The following is a 6536-nucleotide window of genomic DNA, read 5'->3' as shown; positions in this document are numbered from 1 at the left end:
TAAAAGTTACCAAGATTAAATTTTAATTAATCCATATAACATCAATAACAACAATAAAAGTATCGATACAAATTGTTTGAAAAGAAAAAAAAAATAAAAACGTACTTTAAGGAATGGGGAAAATAGGTCGGCATAGGGCCTAATTAGGGGTCCTTGCCCCGGTTTTTTTTTTGGTGGTTTTTTAGGTTAGGTAGGTTAGGTTAAGTTTTTTGTTTTTTATTTTTTTTTTTTTAAGTAAGTTTTTTAAGTTAGTTAAATTAAGGTTTTAAATTAAGTTAAGTTAGTTAAGTTTTGGTAGGTAGGTAGGTAGGTAGGTTAGGCTGGTAGTAAATAAAAAGGGTTTGGTTAGTTAGGGTTGGCCACTGTTTTTAAACAAAATCCAAAAAAACTCGGGCTAAAGGGGTGGTTTTTTTAGGAGGGGGGAATTTGGCTTAAACGGGGCTTTTTTAAAATGAGGATGGAGCAGAAAGGATAAATTGGGATTTAGGAAAAATAGCATTATTTAAATAGAAGGAAAGAATAATAAATTAAACATGATAATGATAATAACATTAATCAGAATAATTGTGGTAATAGTACTAACAATAATAGTGATGGTAATGAGGAAAAGTAAGAAATTTTAAACCCAAACCCTGATGATAATAAATTAAATGACGATGGTACCCTAAGAAATGATAATCACAGCAGTAATGACAATATAACTAATGACAAAAGTAATAAAAGTAATAATAATAAAGAAACGATTTTCGAGATACCTTTCCTTAGCGTTTACTTCTACAAAATCTCACCTTTAAGACTGTACATCATAATACCAAATACACGGCGCATACTTGGACCAAGCAGCACAATTTATTATCCCAGAAAAGATCTGCTGTTTATTGACTTTTAGTGACACTAAGTAATATTTACTGTGAACTAACTCGGGGATGATATTAACTTCCATATCCTGCGCTGTATTAATTTATGTAGGGAGTAATGGGGAATAAGGCTTGGGGAGTGGGAGGGGGAGAGGGAGTGGGGGAGGAAGGGAAGGATGGAGGAAAAGGGAGAATGGGAGAAGGAGAACGAGACATGAAAGCAAAAAGAGGGAGAGGAGGGGAATGAAGGATAGCGAGAAAGGTTATATATATAATATATATATAAAAATATATTAAAATTATTTTTTTTTTATATTTATTTTTATATATTATTTCTCTTTTTTTTTTTTTTGTTTTTTTTTTGGTGTGTGTGTGTGTGGGGTGTGGTGTGTGTGGTGTGCGTGTTTGTTGGCGATAATCAAATAACGTAAAAGTATGAAATAACGATGATAATGATAACAGTAATGATAATAATGAATATATTAATGATAATGGTATTTATAATAATATCAAAAATATAACAATAACAATAATGATAATAATGATAATGATAACAATGAAAAAGATGATGTTTATAGTAATAAAAATAGTAACAATGATAATGATAATGATAATGAGATGAAAAAGACTAAAAATAATAATAAGAAAAAGGCAGATACCACTAATAAAAATGATGATAATGATAATAACAAGTATAACAATGATAACGATATTTTATAATAATAATAATAATAATAATAATAATAATAATAATAATAATAATAATGATATGATAATGATAATGATAATGATAATGATAGTGAAAATGATAATTTCAATAACAATGATAATGGTGATGATAATAATAGTGATAACAATAATAATGTTGATAATAAAAACATTATTATTATCATTATTATCATTATCATTATTATTATTATTATTATTATTATTATTATTATTATTATTATTATCATTATTATTATCAATATTGATAATAGTAATAACAACAGCAATAATTTTATTAATAAGAATAATTGTTATTATTTTTACAATGATAATAATTATGATAACGATAATGATAATAAAAATAATTATAAAAGTAGCAATAATAATAATGATAAAAGTAACAGATATTAATGATATTAAGAATAATAGTGGTAAGAGGATAATAACGATAATGATTATGATGATAATAATGGTAATAAGGAGTGTAATAATAACAATACAGGTGAAGATAATAGTAATGATAATAATGATAATAATAATGATGATGAGAATCATAACAATAATAACAAACATTAAAGAACTAGTAATAGTTATAGTACTAGTAATTATGCCATGATGAGGATGATAATGATATTCATGATGGTAATAATGATAGCAATAATGATAATGATAATTATCATAATTATGATAATAAGAAGAATAGAAGTATTAGTACTAGTAGGAGTAATGATATAATAATAATAATAGTAACAATAATAATAATAATAATTACTATTATTATCATTATTATTATTATTATTATTATTATTATTGTTATTATCATTATAGTAACAGTAGTACGTAGTAGAAAAAAAAATAATGATAATGATAATAACAGTTATAATTACAATGACGATGATGATAACGATGATGATGGTAATAAAATAATAATAATGATAATGATAATAATAACAACAGTAGTTATAATGATAATATTAATAATAATGATAATAACTACAATAACAATGATAACATTAATTAATATTATATTGAGGACTGAAATAACAATAATAAATATCATAATGCTAACAGTAATAACAATAATAACAAAAGTAATTAAAATGATTGTGATGATGATGATGACGATAAAAACAACAACAACAACAACAGCAACAACAACAATAATGATAATAATAATAATAATAATAATGATAATAATAATAATGATAATAATAATGATAATAACAACAACAACAACAACAACAATAAAAATAGTAATAATGATGATAATAACAATGATCATATTGGTAACAATAAAACACTGATGATAATGATGATAATGATAAAATATAGTACTCATAATAATAAAATAATAATGATAATAATAATAATGATAATATCACTAATCATAATCACGATCACAAAATGATAATAATGATAGTAATAATAATGAATAATAATGATAATAATAATAATGATAATAAAAAAAATAATAACGATAATGATGATGATGATGATGATGATGATGATGATGATGATGATGATGATGATGATGATGATAATATCAATGATAATAGTATTGATAATGATAATGATCATAATAAAAATAATATTAATAATAATGATGATAATAATAACAATAACAGAAACATTGATAATGGTAATGATAATGACAATGATATTGATAATGATGATGATGAATGATTGATAATATTAATGATGATGATGATAATAACGACAATAATGTTAATATCTATGATGATTATAATAATAATATCGTAATATTGATAATAATAATAATAATAATAATAATAATAATGATAGTGATAATGATAACTGAAAAAATAATAAAAATAATAATGGTAATAATAACATTAATAAAAAAGATGATTAAAATGGTGATAAGAACAATAATGATAAATGCAGTAATATTGATAATAATGTTTATAATGATATGATAATGCACATTGGCCATGCACATTCCTGCCCCTTCTACCACAAAGTTATGCGGGAGCTTCGCCGAAGATCATTGCGCCCTGGTTGCGGTATTGGTGCCTGACCAACTGTGGACCCTCTTGGACACTACCGCATGCCGACCAACCAGTAAATAGGATTCCATCGCGATTCTGAGTCCGTTTATTCACTGTACAAACGCATGGGCCGTCTTTCCCTCTCGGCATGAGTGCGTCATTACTTCGCAGCCCCCCCCCCCCCACAAGATCCTGGGCTACCCGCTCCACAAGCGGGCGTGCTCGGTACAGCATACCCGCGTGAAGGCTGGCCTTCGCCCGCTTTGCACCCTCGCCCCCTCGGCTGGAGGGTGATTTCAAGTCCTCTGTCTTTTTTCAAGACGCGGGCGCGCAGCTCAGCGCACCCGCACGAGGCTGGCGCTTCACCCGCCACTTGCGCCTCGCCCTCTCGGCTCGAGTGTGATTTCATAAGCCGCAGCCAACGCCACACCAGCCGGCAGAGTTAATGTGGATTTGGTTATTTTTATTACCATAGGACGCATTTAAAACCAAAGCTAATTATTTGGGTTGCGTTGAAGTCGCCAAGAAAAATAAACATTTATTACTTTTTAAAGTCAAATATTGTATACATTTACAATCCGCAATGCATACTTTTCACTAAACTGTTTATTATCAATTTTTCCCAGCATCGTTTCCCTTATTTCTTTTTTCTTCAGCGACGCTTCCAGTGTGGCATAATAATCCCTGAAAGGGGTGATGGTCGTTACATAGTTTTTTCTCTCTCCTTTTTTTCATAGTTGTTGGTCTTCCGGTACTTTCTCTGCATATTTTCTTTTCGTGTCATGCCTGGGGCGTGGCCTGGAGGTCTCTTTCGGGGTAAAAGTACCCAAGGGCTGTCGTGAACGTTGGTCCTGCGATTAGTGTCATTAGACCTATGCTCTCGTGGATTTACCTCGCTTTGTGCCAGGATTGCTGAATTCGTGTCTCCCCAAAGTTAATTGTTCATTTATGGTTGTGTGTAGGAGACACCTGGTTTCTTTTGGACTTTAGCGTGTGACATACTGCATTACTATCTGCAGGGTGCAGATAGTCTCAAAGCAATACTTTGTGAAATCCACGAGTCAGAGATCCTAGAAGGACCAAGTGAAATAGCGGAACACTACTTGAGGAGCCGTTCCTCCAATGTTGCCACCAACCTTAACAACTAAGTTATTCCTTAGTTTTCTTTCCCATCAGCTTGAGGATCCGTACCTGCTGGGAAAAGATCTTTTACAATCTCGGCCCTAAAACCTTTTTACTTTTCCTTTAATCTATTGTTTCGATTAATTCCTGCCTGATCTCTGCTCCCTTTTGAGTTTTCTTCCTTTTTATTTTGACCTTCGTCTCTAAATGTTGTCTTGCACACTGCATTTTTTTTATTCACTTTTATCAAGTATTTATCACCACTAGTTTTTTCTCTCCTTTTCTTCCTAAGTGAATCTCCCTTTTGGATTGGATATTAACTTGTTTAACTTAGGGATCCGTGTTTTCGTGTTAAAGCCCTAGGTAAAAACACGAATGGAGTTGGGACGCCAACTTAGGGATAATTATGCTTTTGTTATTTTTAAGTACATCTGGTATTGGTTTTCACGTGAATCACCCTTGTGGTGATATACGCATCAGTAACAATTTCCCCTGACTTACTAGTAGAACTCCCTAGTGAGTGCAACTTGCTCTTTAAATAAACATCGTAGAGCTTTCATTCAGTCCTAGTCAGAAAAATAAATTATATTTCCACCTCTATCTTCTGGAGGTGGTAAATATCAGACAGACAGACAGACAGGCACAGACAGACAGACACAGGCAAACAGACAGACAGGCACAAACAGGCAGACAGACAGACACAAACAAGCAGACAGACAGATACAGGCAGACAAACAGACAGACACAAACAGGCGGACAGACAGACAGACACAGACAGGCGGATAGACAGACAAACAGACAGACACACAGACGCACAGACACATAGACACTGACAGACACACAGACACACAGATGCACAGATAGATACACACACAGACAGACACACACACACAGACACAGACACAGGCACAGACAGACACAGACCACTGGAAAGCCCTGAAGAAGTGATGCAGTATATATCTATTCTTTGCATAATTGGATCTATCTATTTCTCTACCCAGCTAGCTATATGCCCAGTGGTATATATGTATATATCTGTCTATGTATCTACCTAGCTAGCTAGCTATTTATCTGTCTGTCTATCTACCTAACTATATATCCATTTATCTGTCACTATATGCCTACTGGTATCTATATGTCTACGTATATATTTTTCTAAGTACCTACTTGTCTCTCTACAACCATATCTATGTAATCTAACCTGTCGGCCCATGCATACTAACCCGTTGGACCTCCCGCTCTCTCCACGCACGCCCATGGTTCTGCATTCCAGATCGACGCCCATTCCACCACCCCAAAGGTCCCCCCTCCCAGCCCCCCCCCTAAACCTCCCTCAATCTCGCCAATGAATTCCAAAATGCTTTGATCACTAACCGTAGATTTTTGGCCAATGCATTTCACAAACTCTCTCGCGCAGGTGCAAATATACGGCAGAAAGAGAGAAAAAAATAAAGTTGGATGAAAATATCAGAACGTGCGTGAGAGAGAGAGGGGGGGGGAGTGAAAAAGAGAAAAAAAATGTACAGGGTTTAAATGATTCCTAAAATCTGTATGGGAGCAGCTTATTCAGCATCGTCAGCTGGTAAACGTTGATTAGTTTCAATAGATTTTCCTTTTAAAATTATTTGCATATGCCTTTTAATCTCATTTCGATTACGTGTTATAATTTTACATTTTTATCTGTATTTATCTGCTGTGCATTTGTTTGTTTACTTTTAAGAGTAGATGTTCGATGCAAAAACTCCCTTTCATTTCATCTCACTTTATTTTTCAAAACGTCTGTATATATCCTCTCAAAATGTTTTTCGTTTCGTTAGATTTTAGACCATATACTTTTAAA

The sequence above is a fragment of the Penaeus monodon genome, chromosome 3 (assembly GCF_015228065.2).
Source record: "Penaeus monodon isolate SGIC_2016 chromosome 3, NSTDA_Pmon_1, whole genome shotgun sequence".
NCBI lineage: Eukaryota > Metazoa > Arthropoda > Malacostraca > Decapoda > Penaeidae > Penaeus > Penaeus monodon.
Note: the sequence above shows the minus strand (reverse complement) of the source record.